We start from the raw sequence: 17,581 nt of genomic DNA on the forward strand, positions 1-17,581 counted from the left end.
CCGGTCTGCGTCATGTTGTCCGGTGTGCCGTGTTCCCTAGTGTGTCTTTGGCATGGCTTTTGCCTTCTCCCCTTGGAGGCCCTCAAAACAAGCATGATGTCTCGTGTTTCTCGTTCCCCTGTTTATCACGTTCCGTGTCACGGGTGTCTGCACATATTTGTGCCGGAGCTGTTCTGCCTTGCCGTGTAGCCTGCTGCAATAGGACAAGCCCTGGGGAGTTGGAATTTGTCATGTGGGCTGTACTTGGGCTCTAGATGCTCTTCCTAGATTGACATAAGGTGTTTGCAGCTTGTGAGTTACCCTGGTGGTGTTTGACATATGTTCTAACTTTCTTTCAGGTGCAGATGCGTTCCAGGTGTGGCAGAGGGTCAGGGTTAGGAGGTGCCGGGCCTTCTTAGGAGCGCGGTGAGTAGCAGAGCGGTGGGGTTTTGGCCGATGCGGTGCCAAGGTCAGGCTCTGATGTTTGGTTCTCTTTAATCTAGCTGTCTGAGAGACACCAGCCCGGTGCCAGCAGGACCTTCCCAGCTGACGAGGTGGCCTTTCTATGCACCTGAGACGGACTGGCATCCCCAGATGTCTGAGAGATAAGTAGAGGGCTGTGACCCACAGAGGGGATGAAGGCATGGTGCTGGTTTGGGAATTACTGGGAGGGGTTTTTGAGTCCGATTTAGAGGTGGGGGGTGTTCATGAAGTGGCCCCTTAGGCCCCATAGACGCCACGTCTCACTTTTGATCCCAGCGCTGAGGAGCGCAGGGCAGAGCAGTCCCGGTGTGTCTCGTGTCCTTTGTTGTGCATTATGTGTTGTTTGTGTATCCCATGTGTTTTACCTAGGGGGGCCTGTCAGAAACCTTGGCATCCTTGTTAGCATCTGTGATCTCTGCATTCCCTGGCCTGGCAGCCCGGCCACAGAACTTTTGACTGGGGAGCTCAGACAGGCATCAGACTCTCTTCTCTCTTTGGAAGCATCCAGTCAGGTGTCTTGTCAGGTCTTGTTCTGAGCTGTCCGGACAGCTATGCCCCACCTGGATCCATTATGGTGGATTAGGACTTGTAAGAATGTGAGGGCAGGCAGAGGATTCCGACCATAGGATTCTTAGGCATCCGGTTTTGCTGTTCTTGGAATAAATCCTTCAGTTACCTTCTTCCTCCAGGGTTCTCTGAGCTTCATCAGCTCGCCATCAGTTTCAACTCGGTCATGTCCTTTTGCATTCTATCAGTCCTTGCGCCCATTTTCTTTGCCGGTAGATTTCTGTCTGTGTGTTGTGTGCTTTGTTTGTCATGTCCTGTCTGTCCTGCGTCACGGGTGTCAGCACACATTTGTGCCGGAGCTGCTCTGCCCTGCCGCATAGCCTGGTGCAATAGTAGAAATCCCGGGGACTTGGAATGTGTAATGTGGGGTGTAGTTGGACTCTAGGTGGGATTTGTAGATGGACGCAGGATATCTGGAGCTCCTCAGTTATCCTGCAACAGTTTGACTCTTGTCCTACCTTTTTTTTCAGATTGAGATGGATTAAATCTGTGCCAGAGGGCCCCATCCCGTTGAGGGGGTTGCCCCGAGCAGGTGAGGCCCCACTTGTCTCTGCAGCAGAAGTGTGTATGGTGACTGTGTTGAAGCACTGTTCTTTGTCTTTCTTTTTAGGAAGTCAATCTGGATACCAGCAGCCAAGGTGAGCAGCGGAGAGAAGTGGTTCTTATTGCTCAGCTCTCAAGAAGAACAATTTTTCAGCAGATGGATCATGTCGCAAGAGAGATCTGCCCAGTGTCAAGGATGATGTTTGAGATTGAAGCTTCAGGTGAGTTGAGGGTTGTGATTGGGAGAGAGAGGGTGATCAGGTATCCAGTTAGGAGTTCTTGGCAGGGGGTTTGCAGGCAGCAGGGTGAGAAAGGGTGTTTATTTGAGGGCCCCCCACACAAGGCTGTTCAGAAGCCTAGCAGAGGCATTCCCGTGTCTCGCAGCACACAAGGTCGTCCACTGTACTCACAGCAATGCCATTTAACTTTGCCTTTCCCTTACCCAGGTACCGCCCCTAATGCAGGCCATAGCCTTGGAATCAGGATGAAGCTGGAGCCTGAGGGAGCCAGGCACACTCAGGAAAGGGCAAGTAGCTGACTGGCTGGGATATGTCCCCCATAATTCTGGACTCATACTTTTGTTTTGGTTTTCTTTCTTGTAGCTGACCAAGAGGCTAACAGGCTATCACGGGCCCTTTGAGGCAGAGTCATTTCAGGACCAACGTGGATTGCCATCACTCATCATCCAAAAGATAAGTTGGGGGCCTTTGCCTGGAGATGGGAGTGTAGGAGATTGGGAGTTTTTGGGCCAGATTTAACAAATAGTGGAGGGAAAAGCAATCTTGTCCAAGGGCATGTTAGGACAAGTGAAGGGAGAGACTCTACTTTTGATGGCATCTTTTAGGCGGGCAGTGCAGAACAGCTCCGGTCTGTCTGGTGTTGTGCCGTGTGCCTGTTACCTGGTGTGTCTTTGGGGTCCCTTTTGCCTTCTCTGCTCGAGGCCCTCACCGCAAGCATGATGTGTCGTGTTTCACGTCCCCCTGTTGGTCACGTTCTGTGTCACGGGTGTCTGCCCGTATTTGTGCCGGAGCTCTTTTGCCCTGCCGCCAGGCCTGCTGCAATAGGACAAACCCTGGGGAGTTGGAATTTGTAATGTGGGATGTACTTGGGCTCTAGATGCTCTTCCTAGGTTGGCATAAGGTGTTTGCTGCTTTTGAGTTATCCTGGTGGTGTTTGACATATGTTCTAACTTTCTTTCAGGTGCAGATGCTTTCCAGGTGTGGCAGAGGGTCAGGGTTAGCAGGTGCCGGGCCTTCTTAGGAGCGAGGTGAGTAGCAGAGCGGTGGGGTTTTGTCCGACGCGGTGCCAAGGTCAGGCTCTGATGTTTGGTTGTCTTTAATCTAGCTGTCTGAGAGACACCAGCCCGGTGCCAGCAGGACCTTCCCAGCTGACGAGGTGGCCTTTCTATGCACCTGAGACGGACTGGCATCCCCAGATGTCTGAGAGATAAGTAGAGGGCTGTGACCCACAGAGGGGATGAAGGCATGGTGCTGGTCTGGGAATTACTGGGAGGGGTTTTTGAGTCCGATTTGGAGGTGGGGGGTGTTCATGAAGTGGCCCCTTAGGCCTTATAAAAGCCACGTCTTCCTTTTGATCCCAGTGCTGCGGTGCGCAGGGCAGAGCAGTCCCGGTGTGTCTCGTGTCCTTTGTCTGTTGTGCATTATGTGTTGTTTGTGTATGCCATGTCTTTTACCTTAGGGGGGGCCTGTCAGAAACCTTGGCATCCTTGTTAGCATCTGTGATCACTGCATTCCCTGGCCTGGCACTCTGCCACAGAACTTTTGACTGGGGAGCTCAGACAGGCATCAGACTCTCTTCTGTCTTTGGAAGCATCCAGTCAGGTGTCTTGTCAGGTCTTGTTCTGAGCTGTCCGGACAGCTGTGCCCCACCTGGATCCATTGTGGTGGGTTAGGAGTTGTAAGAATGTGAGGGCAGGCAGAGGATTCTCAGCATAGGATTCCTAGGCATCGATCTTTGCTGTTCTTGGAATAAATCCTTCAGTTAGCATCTTCTTCCTCCAGGGTTCTCTGAGCCTCATCAGCTGACCGTCAGTTTGAACTCAGTCATCTCCTTTTGCATTTTCTCAGTCCTTGTACCCATTTTCCTTGCCAAGAGATTTCTGTTCCTGTTGTGTCCCCGTTGTCTGTCCTGTCCTGTCCTGCCTGTCCTGTGTCACGGGTGTCCGCACACATATGTGCCGCAGCTGCTCTGCCCTGCCGCACAGCCTGGTGCGATAGGAGAGGGCCCGGGGACTTGGAATGTGTAATGTGGGGTGTAGTTGGACTCTAGGTGGGATTTGTAGATGGACGCAGGATATCTGGAGCTCCTCAGTTATCCTGCAACAGTTTGACTCTTGTCCTACCTTTTTTTTCAGATTGAGATGGATTAAATCTATGCCAGAGGGCCCCATCCCGTTGAGGGGGTTGCCCCGAGCAGGTGAGGCCCCATTTGTCTCTGCAGCAGAAGTGTGTATGGTGACTGTGTTAAAGCACTGTTCTTTGTCTTTCTTTTTAGGAAGTCACTCTGGATACCAGCAGCCAAGGTGAGCAGCGGAGAGAAGTGGTTCTTATTGCTCAGCTCTCAAGAAGAACAATTTTTCAGCAGATGGATCATGTCGCAAGAGAGATCTGCCCAGTGTCACGGATGATGTTTGAGATTGAGGCTTCAGGTGAGTTGAGGGTTGTGACTGGGAGAGAGAGGGTGATCAGGTATCCAGTTAGGAGTTCTTGGGAGGGGGTTTGCAGGCAGCAGGGTGAGAAAGGGTGTTTATTTGAGGGCCCCCCACAGAAGGCTGTTCAGAAGCCTAGCAGAGGCATTCCCATGTCTCGCAGCACACAAGGTCATCCACTGCACTCACAGCAATGCCATTTAACTTTGCTTTTCTCTTACCCAGGTGCCACCCCTAATGAAGGCCATAGCCTTGGAATCAGGATGAAGCTGGAGCTTGAGGGAGCCAGGCACACTCAGGAACGGGCAAGTAGCTGACTGGCTGGGGTATGTCCCCCATAATTCCGGACTCACACTTTGGTTTTGGTTTTCTTTCTTGTAGCTGACCAAGAGGCTAACAGGCTATCACGGGCCCTCTGAGGCAGACTCTTTTCAGGAGCAACGTGGATTGCCATCACTCATCATCCAAAAGATAAGTGGGGGGCCTTGGCCTGGAGATGGGAGTGTAGGAGATTGGGAGTTTTTGGGCCAGATTTAACAAATAGCGGAGGCAGAAGCAATCATGTCCAAGGGCATGTTAGGACAAGTGAAGGGAGAGACTCTACTTTTGATGGCATCTTTTAGGCGGGCAGTGCAGAACAGCTCCGGTGTGTCTGGTGTTGTCATCTGTGCCTGTTACTTGGTGTGTCTTTGGGGTCCCTTTTGCCCTCTTCCCTCGAGGCCCTCACCGCAAGCATGATGTGTTGTGTTTCATGTCCCCCTGTTGGTCACGTTCCATGTCACGGGTGTCTGCACATATTTGTGCCGGAGCTCTTTTGCCCTGCCGCCTGGCCTGCTGCAATAGGACAAACCCCGGGGAGTTGGAATTTGTAATGTGGGTTGTACTTGGGCTCTAGATGCTCTTCCTAGATTGACATAAGGTGTTTGCTGCTTTTGAGTTATCCTGGTGGTGTTTGACATATGTTCTAACTTTCTTTCAGGTGCAGCTGCATTCCAGGTGTGGCAGAGGGTCAGGGTTAGGAGGTGCCGGGCCTTCTTTGGAGCCTGGTGAGTAGCAGAGTGGTGGGGTTTTGGCCGTTGCGGTGCCAAGGTCAGGCACTGATGTTTGGTTGTCTTTAATCTAGCTGTCTGAGAGACACCAGCCCGGTGCCAGCACGACTTTCCCACCTGACGAGGTGGCCTTTCTCTGCACCTGAGACAGACTGGCATCCCCGGATGTCTGAGAGATAAGTAGAGGGCTGTGACCCACAGAGGGGATGAAGGCATGGTGCTGGTCTGGGAATTACTGGGAGGGGTATTTCAGTCCAATTTGGAGGTGGGGGGTGTTCATGAAGTGGCCCCTTAGGCCCCATAAAAGCCACGTCTCACTTTTGGTCCCAGTGCTGAGGAGCGCAGGGCAGAGCAGTCCCGATGTGTCTCGTGTCCTTTGTCTGTTGTGCGTTACGTGTTGTTTGTGTATGCCATGTCTTTTACCTTAGGGGGGCCTGTCAGAAACCTTGGCATCCTTGTTAGCATCTGTGATCTCTGCATTCCCTGGCCTGGCAGCCAGGCCATAGATGCGATTCTGATACCTGTCTGAGCTCCCCGGTCAAAAGTTCTCTCTTTGGAAGCATCCAGTCAGGTGTCTTGTCAGGTCTTGTTCTGAGCTGTCCGGACAGCTATGCCCCACCTGGATCCATTGTGGTGGGTTAGGAGTTGTAAGAATGTGAGGGCAGGCAGAGGATTCTGAGCATAGGATTCCTAGGCATCGATCTTTGCTGTTCTTGGAATAAATCCTTCAGTTAGCATCTTCTTCCTCCAGGGTTCTCTGAGCCTCATCCGCTGACCGTCAGTTTGAACTCAGTCATCTCCTTTTGCATTCTCTCAGTCCTTGCAGCCATTTTCCTTGCCAAGAGACATTTGTGTGTGTGTTGTGCCCTTTGTTTGTACTGTCCTGCGTGTCCTGTGTCACTGGTGTCTGCACACATTTGTGCCGGAGCTGCTCTGCCCTGTTGCCTAGCCTGGTGTAATTGGAGTAATCCTGCGGACTTGGAATTTGTAATGTTGGGTGTACTTTGACTCTAGATGATATTCCTTGGTTGATAGAAGGTTTTTGCAGATTTTGAGTTATCCTCCTGGTATTTGACCTATGTTCTTACTTTCTTGCAGGTGCATTGCATCCATGGCTGCGCATCCCATCCTGGGTGAGGGGGTTCCTGAAATCAGGTCAGTCAACAGTTGTCTGTGCAGGGTGTGTGGTAAGTGTGACCCTGTTCCAGGTCTGTTCTTTGTCTTTATTTTTAGGATGCAAAGCTGGATCTCAGCAGTCAAGTTCAAGAAGGCAAGGTGAGCAGTGATCAGTAGCCTTCCTTGTTGCTGAGGTCTCACTTCCCGGGGCAAGTCTAAGTCTCCATTCTTGTTTTTGTGCCTTAGTCAAGCCGCTCTGAGCACGTCAAGCCGCCATCTCCCACCAGATGAAGGACCGGGTTCGCTGGCTTTGTCAGCCCTGTCTTCTGGGTAGGTGTCTGGATCCACTGAGGAATTCCGGTAAGTCGGGCAAGTAGGGATGAGCAGCGTGGGTCCATGCAGTTTTGAGCAATCCCACATCATGTCCTGTCCTCTTCATGCAGGTGTACTCTGTGACGGTGGCATCGGTGTCTCAGCATGGCTCATGTGTGTGACTCCCGGCGATCGGCCATCGGTAGGACAACAGTGAGTAGCAGACTTGTGGCTTTTGGCCCATGCGGTGCCGAGATCAGGCACTGATGTTTGGTTTTCTTTAATCTAGCTGTCTGAGAGACACCAGCCCGGTGGCAGCAGGAACTCCGCAGCTGCTGAGGCCGCCTTCCTTCGCACCCGATACAGAGCAGTGTCGCCAGATGTCTGTGAGATAAGTAGAGGGCTATGAACCACAGAGGGGATGAAAGTGGGGTGCTAGGTCAGACTCCCAGGGTGGGGGGTTTGAATCGGCTCTGGAGATGAGGGTAGCCAACATGTGGCCCCTTAGGCCTCACAAAAGGAAAGCCTCAGTTTTGGTTACGGTGCTGAGGTCGGCAGCAGGGCAGAGCAGTCCCGGTGTGTCTCGTGTCCCTTGTCTTTTGTGTGTTGTCTGTCTGGATATGTCATGTCTCTTTATCTTAGCACTATGAGGGGCCTCTCAGTAACCTCTCCTAGCATCCGTGATCTCAGCGTTCTTTGCCCTGGCAGCCGTGCCACGGAACTCTTCACCCGGGAGCCCAGACAGGCATCAGAATTGCATCTCTTTTTAGAAGCAGTCTGTCAGAGGTCTTTTCAGGTCTTGTTCTCAGCTGTATGGACACTTGCACCCTGCAAGGTTCCGTTATGGCTGATTAGCACTTGTGAGCATGTGAGCTGAGTTACAGCATTGTGACTCTAGGGCTCCTGGGCATTCATCTTTGCAGTTCTTGGACTGAATCATTAAGTTTAGCATTTTCTTTTGCCAGGCATCTCTAAGGCTCATCAGCTCACCATCAGTCTAACGTTGGTCATCTCATTTTTCATCTTATCAGTCCTTGCAGTCATTTTCCTTGCCTACAGGTTTCTGTGTGTGTTTTGTCCTCTTTGTTTGTCTCGTCCCGTCCCGTGTCACGGGTGTCCGCACCATTTGTGCCGGAGCTGCTCCGCCCTGCCCCGTAGCCGGGTGCAATCGGAGGCGTCTCGGGGGCTTGTAATTTGTAATGTGGGGTCTAGTTGGCCTCTAGATGGGATTTGTAAATGGACATGACATGTCTGGAGCCTCTAAGTTATCTTGCAGCCCTTTGACTTTTCTCCTAACTGTCTTTCAGATGCAGAAGGATCAAATCCAGGGCCGAGCCCTGCATCTAGGGCGAGGGGCTTCCCCCAAGCAGGTCAGTCACTGTTTTCCACTGTAGAGGAAACATGAATTATGGCTGTCACAGCTCTTTTGCCTTTCCTTTTAGGAAGTCAAGGCAGAGAGCCGCAGTCCAGGCCAGCGGGCAAGGTGAGCATTGCGTAGGGTACACACGCAGTTTTATTGCTGAGGTCTCAGTTTCTGGCGCAGCTCTAACTGTCTCCTCTTGGTTTTTTTCTTTTTTTTTTATTCTTTTAGGTGGTCCACTTGTGATCTATCCCGGCCGAGGATGCTCATGCGAGGCGGGTGCAAGCCTAAGGTATCGGTGTGGCATACTTGTCACGGTAGGGAGGTTGTGTTTTCCCAGTATCTCAGCATGCTTTTTTGCTTTTCCTTGCAGGTGCTGTCGCTGCCCTAAGCATGACCAAGGAACAGAGGAGGGCAGGTGAGTCGGTGTTTAGGCAGGGTGAGTCATAGGGGAGGGTTCTGCAGCAGCACCCTAAGTGTGTACATTTTGTTTTTGCAGGTGTCTTCTGGGATGCCTCCTGAGTCAAATCAAGTTTTGAGGTGAGCTGGGGCTGCGGTGCGGAGGAGTTGCAGGGATTACTGTTTTTGAGGGCAATAGTCACATTTTCTGTTGTATCTTAGGTACCCTGAGCAGGCTCGTAGCGACAGCTGGGAAGCGGCAGCACCGAATCACACACATCGAGCACATCTCAACGCGCACGTCCGACCGAGGATGGATTTTGTCCGCTCGTCTTTCAAAAGCTAAGTGTCGGGGCGTCGGTCGGGAGAAGGGGAAAAGCCTTTACTGTCACAGGGGGCAGTTTCACGTCAGCTTAGCTGAGAGGTCTGTAGCGGGATGGGCTCTTTGCAAATAAAGAGAGAGGGTTTGTCCTCAGCCTCACGAGAGCCTTTGCCGGGCAGGGCAGTTCCGACCCATCTCCACGTTGTCGTCGACTTTGCGTCGTCAGCTTTCCTCGACTAGGCACAGTCACGGCCGTTTCCCCCGAGGGGCTCGCATTCGGGTCCGCAGCCCTCGCCACGGTCATCCGGCAGTCCGCTTCCTTCCGTCGGCCGGCCGAGCGTCTTGAGGGTCTTCCTAACTGCTTTGACACTAACTTCTGTTTGCGAGCTACATTTCATCATCACGTGCCATCATCACAGGTCTTCCTTTCCCGTGGCTCATCTTGCGTTTGCAATCTCAGATCCCTAAGGGGAAAGTTCCCGCTTGCCTTTGCGTTAGGTCATCTGCGTCCGTGTTACGTTGCGTGCGTCCATTGTCTTTCACGCCTAAGGCCTTTCTTACGTGTCGACGCTTTGTCGGCACTAACATGTGCTATATTGCCTATATTCTACTCATGTGCCTTTCTGGATCTTTCTTATTCTGCCCTCTTTATCTTTTTACTCTGAGCCAGGTAGGATTAGCGAAGATGTTCTCATCCGTCTTCCTTCTCACTACCAGCTTTGGTAGTGCCTTTTTTCCCAATGACATTTTCTTTGACTTCTAGAGCAGTGTCTTATACCCTCCTGCCGTGACTGCAGTACTTCTATGGGTTCCATCTTCTGAAAGGGTGTAGGTCTCAGGAATTCATCTTCCAGAGTGATCTTAAGTCCTGTTTGTATTGTATCTATCTACCTATATTGTATGTACCTGTGTTGGCATATATTGTATGTAATTATATTGTATGTACCTGTGTTGGCTTATACTGTATGTACTTGTGTCAGCTTTTACTGTATGCTCTTAGGTTGCGTGTACCTGTGTCGGCTTATACTGTATGTACTCATGTTGCATGTACCTGTGTTGGCTTATACTGTATGTATTCTATGTTGCATGTACATGTGTTGGTTTATCTTGCATGTACCTGTGTTGGCTTATAATCTATGTATTTATCTTGCATGTACCTGTGTTGGCTTATACTGGATGTACTTATATTGTATGTACCTGTGTTGGCTTATATTGCATGTACTTGTGTCAGCTTTCACTGTATGCCCTCTAGGTTGCATGTACCTGTGTTGGCTTATATTGTATGTACTTATATTGTATGTACCTGTGTGGGCTTATATTGCATGTACTTGTGTCAGCTTTTACTGTATGCACTCTAGGTTGCATGTACCTGTGTTGGCTTATACTGTATGTACTTATGTTGCATGTACCCTGTTGGCTTATCTAGCATGTACTGGTGTTGGCTTATACTGTATGTACTTATCTTGCTTGTACCTGTCTTGGATTATATTGTGTGTACCTGTGTTGGCTTATACTGTATGTACTTATAATGTATGTAAGTGCATTGCATTTTATTGTCTGTACTGGCACTTTGTGCATTGGCTTATATTATGCGTACCTATGTTGTCCCACTTATGGTCGGAGCTGCCCTGCCCTGGCAGCTAGTCATAGTTAGGTGGAACAGTTATAGAAATTTTCCTGTTGCTTTGTGTTTTGTGGGGTTTTGGCTAGAAAATTTATCGGTTCAGAGCGGGGACAATTCCCGGCTGTCAGATTGGCACTCGATGACCACTTTCTGTTGTGTCACAGGTCCCGGAGGCTACCGATTTCTCTAATCTACCATTTGATGTCAGGGAGGGGCAGCCACAACATGCGTCGAAGCACGTTATTCAGCGTCTCAGGTAAGGGCCGCAGTGTGCGTGTAAGCGGGCAGAGCGTGTGAGCACGTGTGAGAGCCTGTGGCTGTGTTTGTCTGTGTGTGCTTGTCTCTGTGTGTGTGAGCACAGGGTGAGTGGATTTAACCTGGTGTGTGTGACGTTTGCTTTTCAGGTTTCTCAACTCATTTTTAAAATTAGAATAAAAAATCCCGAGCCGGGGGGGTTTTTTTTTTTTTCCCTCCGGCTGGGTTTTTTTTTCCTCCGTCCCGGTCGGTCCGCGAGGCGACGTTCATCGCCAAAGTTTGGGCACGGCACGGCCAGGGACCGGGGTTTTCGTCAGGCAGGAGCAGTTTTTGGGGGCTCCCGGGAACCACGTTCCCGAGGAGCGGTGTGCATGTGTGCTGCGGGTTAGGTGCGCGGTTGATCTGGGAGGTAGGGTGGGTTTGTGTGTAAGCTGAAGTGTGTGTATGTGTGTGTGTGTGTGCTTGTTGATGGTGTGTAGGGTTGTAACCTTGTATGCTGTTTGCTTTTCAGGTTTTTCAACTCATTTTTAAAATTAGAATAAAAAATCCCCAGCCGGGGGGTTTTTTTTTTTTTCCCCCCGGCTGGGTTTTTTTTTCCTCGGTCCCGGTCGGTCCGCGAGGCGACGTTCATCGCCAAAGTTTGGGCACGGAGCGGCCAGGGACCGGGGTTTTCGTCAGGCAGGAGCATTTTTTGGGGGCTCCCGGGAACCACGTTCCCGAGGAGCGGTGTGCATGTGTGCTGAGGGTTCGCTGAGAGGTTGATGTGGGAGGTAGTGTGGGTTTGTGTGTAAGCTGAAGTGTGTGTATGTGTGTGTGTGTGCCTGTTGAAGGTCTGTAGCGTTGTAACCTTGTATGCTGTTTGCTTTTCAGGTTTTTCAACTCATTTTTAAAATTAGAATAAAAAATCCCCAGCCGGGGGTTTTTTTTTTTTTTCCCCCCGGCTGGGTTTTTTTTTCCTCGGTCCCGGTCGGTCCGCGAGGCGACGTTCATCGCCAAAGTTCGGGCACGGAACGGCCAGGGACCGGGGTTTTCGTCAGGCAGGAGCATTTTTTGGGGGCTCCCGGGAACCACGTTCCCGAGGAGCGGTGTGCATGTGTGCTGAGGGTTAGCTGAGAGGTTGATGTGGGAGGTAGTGTGGGTTTGTGTGTAAGCTGAAGTGTGTGTGTGTGTGTGTGTGTGCTTGTTGATGGTGTGTAGGGTTGTAACCTTGTATGCTGTTTGCTTTTCAGGTTTTTCAACTCATTTTTAAAATTAGAATAAAAAATCCCCAGCCGGGGGGGTTTTTTTTTTTTCCCCCCGGCTGGGTTTTTTTTTCCTCGGTCCCGGTCGGTCCGCGAGGTGACGTTCATCGCCAAAGTTTGGGCACGGAACGGCCAGGGACCGGGGTTTTCGTCAGGCAGGAGCAGTTTTTGGGGGCTCCCGGGAACCACGTTCCCGTGGACCAATGATTGCTGGGCTGTAATTTAGTAGTTTTGGTGAGAGGGCTGGTGGGTTTCTGTGCTATTTGAAGTGAGTGTCTGTGGTGGGTGAGTGTTGTTTTTTCTGTGGTTTTGTTGTTTTGGGTTTCGTGTAACCATAGATTAACATGTAATGGAAATAGGAACAGGTTACATGTTTGTGTTGATATTTGTACTGCTTTGTACTGCTTTGTACTGCTTTGTACTGCTTTGTACTGCTTTGTACTGCTTTGTACTGCTTTGTACTGCTTTGTACTGCTTTGTACTGCTTTGTACTGCTTTGTACTGCTTTGTACTGCTTTGTACTGCTTTGTACTGCTTTGTACTGCTTTGTACTGCTTTGTACTGCTTTGTACTGCTTTGTACTGCTTTGTACTGCTTTGTACTGCTTTGTACTGCTTTGTACTGCTTTGTACTGCTTTGTACTGCTTTGTACTGCTTTGTACTGCTTTGTACTGCTTTGTACTGCTTTGTACTGCTTTGTACTGCTTTGTACTGCTTTGTACTGCTTTGTACTGCTTTGTACTGCTTTGTACTGCTTTGTACTGCTTTGTACTGCTTTGTACTGCTTTGTACTGCTTTGTACTGCTTTGTACTGCTTTGTACTGCTTTGTACTGCTTTGTACTGCTTTGTACTGCTTTGTACTGCTTTGTACTGCTTTGTACTGCTTTGTACTGCTTTGTACTGCTTTGTACTGCTTTGTACTGCTTTGTACTGCTTTGTACTGCTTTGTACTGCTTTGTACTGCTTTGTACTGCTTTGTACTGCTTTGTACTGCTTTGTACTGCTTTGTACTGCTTTGTACTGCTTTGTACTGCTTTGTACTGCTTTGTACTGCTTTGTACTGCTTTGTACTGCTTTGTACTGCTTTGTACTGCTTTGTACTGCTTTGTACTGCTTTGTACTGCTTTGTACTGCTTTGTACTGCTTTGTACTGCTTTGTACTGCTTTGTACTGCTTTGTACTGCTTTGTACTGCTTTGTACTGCTTTGTACTGCTTTGTACTGCTTTGTACTGCTTTGTACTGCTTTGTACTGCTTTGTACTGCTTTGTACTGCTTTGTACTGCTTTGTACTGCTTTGTACTGCTTTGTACTGCTTTGTACTGCTTTGTACGTGAATTAGATTTTATCGTTGTGTCTATGGATTGTATCTGTGCTTGCATTTGTATGCACTGTTTCTATGTCTATGTCTTTTGCTGATTTCCTGTAATAAAGTTGAATCACCCCTAATAAAGATACCCCCTGCCCTTCCCTCAACCCCCCCTTCCCCCCACGGCTCCTGTCTTTTTTTGGTGTGGTTTTGTCATTTTTTTCCTCTGTGTTTCTTCCTTTTGCTCCTTACTTTCCTTTTCTATTTTTCACTTAACTTCTATCTGTCTCTAGTCCTGTGTTTCTGTGTCTCACTCTTTCTGATGCTCTCTTGCTTCTGTAACTCTGTTCTCTTTCTCTCTTTACTTTGCACCTTATTTCTTTTCCTTTTTGACTTTCAACTGTGCTTTTCTTCCTTGTTTTTCTGTCTGCATTCTCCTTTTCCTTGGTTTGTCTTTCTTTGCTCTTAGTCTTTTCCTTTTTCACTCTACCCTGAGTTTTTCCTGTAAGTCTCATCCTAACCACTTTTTTTCCCTTTTAACTCCTGTTCTTCAGTTTTTCCATCCTCCTTTTCTTTACTGTCTCTGTCTTGGTTTCTCTCTGTGTTTTCTTCTCCTCTGTCTGTCTGTCTTCTTTTTTTTTCTGTGTTCTTTTTTCTTTGTCTTTTCTTCTGTCTGTTTTTCTTTCTCTGTCTTCTTTTGTGCCTCTTCTCTACTTTCTTTATTCTCTCCTTTTTCTCCATCTCCTTTCTTTTCTCTCTCTTTCTCTTTTCTCTCTTTTGTCTGCTTTTCTCTTTTCTCTATTTTTCTCTCTTTTGTTTCTGTCTTCCCTCTGACTTTTTTCTTGTCTCTGTTAATCTTTTTTTTCTGTCTCTTCTCTTTCTTTTCTCTCTGTCTCTCTTTTCTCTCTCTGTCTCTCTTCTCTCCCTTCTCTTTTCTCTCTCTCTTTTCTTTCTGTCTCTATTTCTAACTTTGTTTTCCTTTCTAGCTTTAGTTTTAAAAAAGCAGCAGTAGAAACTTTCAGGCTCCCGGGGAGTAAAGCAAAAACAAAAAAAATTATAAAACAAAGCATTTACTCCCCAGGAGCCTGAAATTTTCTACTGCTGCACCAGACATATAGTTTTTCTTCTTTTTATATATAGTATATAGGAACCCCACCCACCCCTAATCAGTACCCCCACCCCAGCTGCCCCCAATCAAGCATGATGACTCACACCTGTCACTAGGCACCACCCCCATACCCAAGCACCCACCCCTAGCTGCCCCCCTGGCCGTGCACACCACCCCCATCGCCCAGCCACCCTCCCCTGTACACAAAAACCCTGCCCCAGTACCCAAGCGCCCGCCCCCTGTTGTCCCCGCCCAGGCCTAGCTGCCACCCCCCAGACGCAGCCCCCAGCCCTAGCTGCCAATCCACCAGCCGCCGTCACGAAGCACTCCACCCCTGCACGCCGCCCCCACCCCCTGTTGCTCGCCACAGCACTGAAACAGCGCCCCCTGCTGTCCGCCTCAGCATAGTGCAATTACAGCGCCCCGTTACAGCGCCCCCTGCCGTCCACAGCGCCGCATATACACAGCGCCACCACCGCGTGACGTCACGAGAGCGACACACCCCCACAAGGACCCCCCGGGTATAGCCGTCCCTCCCAGTGCCCGATCGAAAACCCGACACCCGCCCCGCGCCCCGGAAGCCGCTCCCCGCCACGCTGCCGGCCGCACGCGAGCCGGAATAGCCTTCCGCGGCCGCCGGGACCCTCGACAACCCCCAAAAACCCCCCGAAACCCAAAAAACCAGACCGGCCCCGGACGGCCGCCATTTTACCGGAAGTGACGTCATTCCGCCGGTGGCCGCCATTTTGTCCCCGTACCACGTGCTCTCCTGGGCGCCGCCATGTTGCTTTTCCCGGAAGTCACCCCTGGGCGCGGCCATGTTGTTATTGCCGGAAGTTACCTCCGGGCGCGGCCATGTTGTTGCCGGAAGTTACCTCCGGGCGCGGCCATGTTGTTGCCGGAAGTTACCTCCGGGCGCGGCCATCTTGTTGCCGGAAGTTACCTCCGGGCGCGGCCATCTTGTTGCCGGAAATGACCGCCGGGCGCAGCCATTTTGCTCCACATCACGTGACCGCCGCCATGTTAGAAAGAAATCACGTGACCGCGTGGGGGCCGCCATCTTGGATTAGGGTTAGTTTTAACGATTAATTTCAACAACTAGGGCTGCTTTTACCAGGGTTTCGACACCAACCCCACCCCCATTTCCCTGCCCTAACCCTAATTAGCCCTCCCCCAGCTGTTGCCACCCCCACCCCCATTTCCCTGCCCTAACCCTAATTAGCCCTCCCCCAGCTGTTGCCACCCCCACCCCCCATTCCCTGCCCTAACCCTAATTAGCCCTCCCCCCGCTGCTGCTACCCCCAACCCCATTTCCCTCCCCTAACCCTAATCAGTGCTCCTCCAGCTGCTGGTATCCCCATCCCCAAATCCCTACCCTAACCCTAATCAGAACCCCACCATTACATTCCCATTCCCTAACCCTAACCCTAACCCGAGCACCGAACCCTAACCCTAATCCCTAACCCTAAGTACCTTTATTTCAGGAGTACCTTTTTCCCAGAAGTACTCTTTTTCCCAGAGTACCACTATTTCAGGAGTACTCCTTTTTCCAGAGTACTCATTTTGTTTGAGAGTACCCATTTTGCCAGAGTATTAATTTCTTCCAGAGTACTTGTTTTTCAGGAGTATTGATTTTTCCGTGAGTACTTATTTTTTCAGGAGTACCAATATTTTCCAGAGTACTCAATTTCCTGTGAGTATTAATTCTTTCAGGAGTACTAGGGTTAGGGTACTGGGTTAGGGTTAGGGTACTGGGTTAGGGTACTGGGTTAGGGTACTGGGTTAGGGTACTGGGTTAGGGTACTGGGTTAGGGTACTGGGTTAGGGTTAGGGTACTGGGTTAGGGTACTGGGTTAGGGTACTGGGTTAGGGTACTGGGTTAGGGTACTGGGTTAGGGTTAGGGTTAGGGTTAGGGTTAGGGTTAGGGTTAGGGTTAGGGGTTAGGGTTAGGGTTAGGGTTAGGGTTAGGGTTAGGGTTAGGGTTAGGGTTAGGGTTAGGGTTAGGGTTAGGGTTAGGGTTAGGGTTAGGGTTAGGGTTAGGGTTAGGGTTAGGGTTAGGGTTAGGGTTAGGGTTAGGGTTAGGGTTAGGGTTAGGGTTAGGGTTAGGGTTAGGGTTAGGGTTAGGGTTAGGGTTAGGGTTAGGGTTAGGGTTAGGGTTAGGGTTAGGGTTAGGGTTAGGGTTAGGGTTAGGGTTAGGGTTAGGGTTAGGGTTAGGGTTAGGGTTAGGGTTAGGGTTAGGGTTAGGGTTAGGGTTAGGGTTAGGGTTAGGGTTAGGGTTAGGGTTAGGGTTAGGGTTAGGGTTAGGGTTAGGGTTAGGGTTAGGGTTAGGGTTAGGGTTAGGGTTAGGGTTAGGGTTAGGGTTAGGGTTAGGGTTAGGGTTAGGGTTAGGGTTAGGGTTAGGGTTAGGGTTAGGGTTAGGGTTAGGGTTAGGGTTAGGGTTAGGGTTAGGGTTAGGGTTAGGGTTAGGGTTAGGGTTAGGGTTAGGGTTAGGGTTAGGGTTAGGGTTAGGGTTAGGGTTAGGGTTAGGGTTAGGGTTAGGGTTAGGGTTAGGGTTAGGGTTAGGGTTAGGGTTAGGGTTAGGGTTAGGGTTAGGGTTAGGGTTAGGGTTAGGGTTAGGGTTAGGGTTAGGGTTAGGGTTAGGGTTAGGGTTAGGGTTAGGGTTAGGGTTAGGGTTAGGGTTAGGGTTAGGGTTAGGGTTAGGGTTAGGGTTAGGGTTAGGGTTAGGGTTAGGGTTAGGGTTAGGGTTAGGGTTAGGGTTAGGGTTAGGGTTAGGGTTAGGGTTAGGGTTAGGGTTAGGGTTAGGGTTAGGGTTAGGGTTAGGGTTAGGGTTAGGGTTAGGGTTAGGGTTAGGGTTAGGGTTAGGGTTAGGGTTAGGGTTAGGGTTAGGGTTAGGGTTAGGGTTAGGGTTAGGGTTAGGGTTAGGGTTAGGGTTAGGGTTAGGGTTAGGGTTAGGGTTAGGGTTAGGGTTAGGGTTAGGGTTAGGGTTAGGGTTAGGGTTAGGGTTAGGGTTAGGGTTAGGGTTAGGGTTAGGGTTAGGGTTAGGGTTAGGGTTAGGGTTAGGGTTAGGGTTAGGGTTAGGGTTAGGGTTAGGGTTAGGGTTAGGGTTAGGGTTAGGGTTAGGGTTAGGGTTAGGGTTAGGGTTAGGGTTAGGGTTAGGGTTAGGGTTAGGGTTAGGGTTAGGGTTAGGGTTAGGGTTAGGGTTAGGGTTAGGGTTAGGGTTAGGGTTAGGGTTAGGGTTAGGGTTAG

This window comes from Melospiza melodia, unplaced genomic scaffold, assembly GCF_035770615.1.
Source record: "Melospiza melodia melodia isolate bMelMel2 unplaced genomic scaffold, bMelMel2.pri scaffold_219, whole genome shotgun sequence".
Classification (NCBI taxonomy): domain Eukaryota; kingdom Metazoa; phylum Chordata; class Aves; order Passeriformes; family Passerellidae; genus Melospiza; species Melospiza melodia.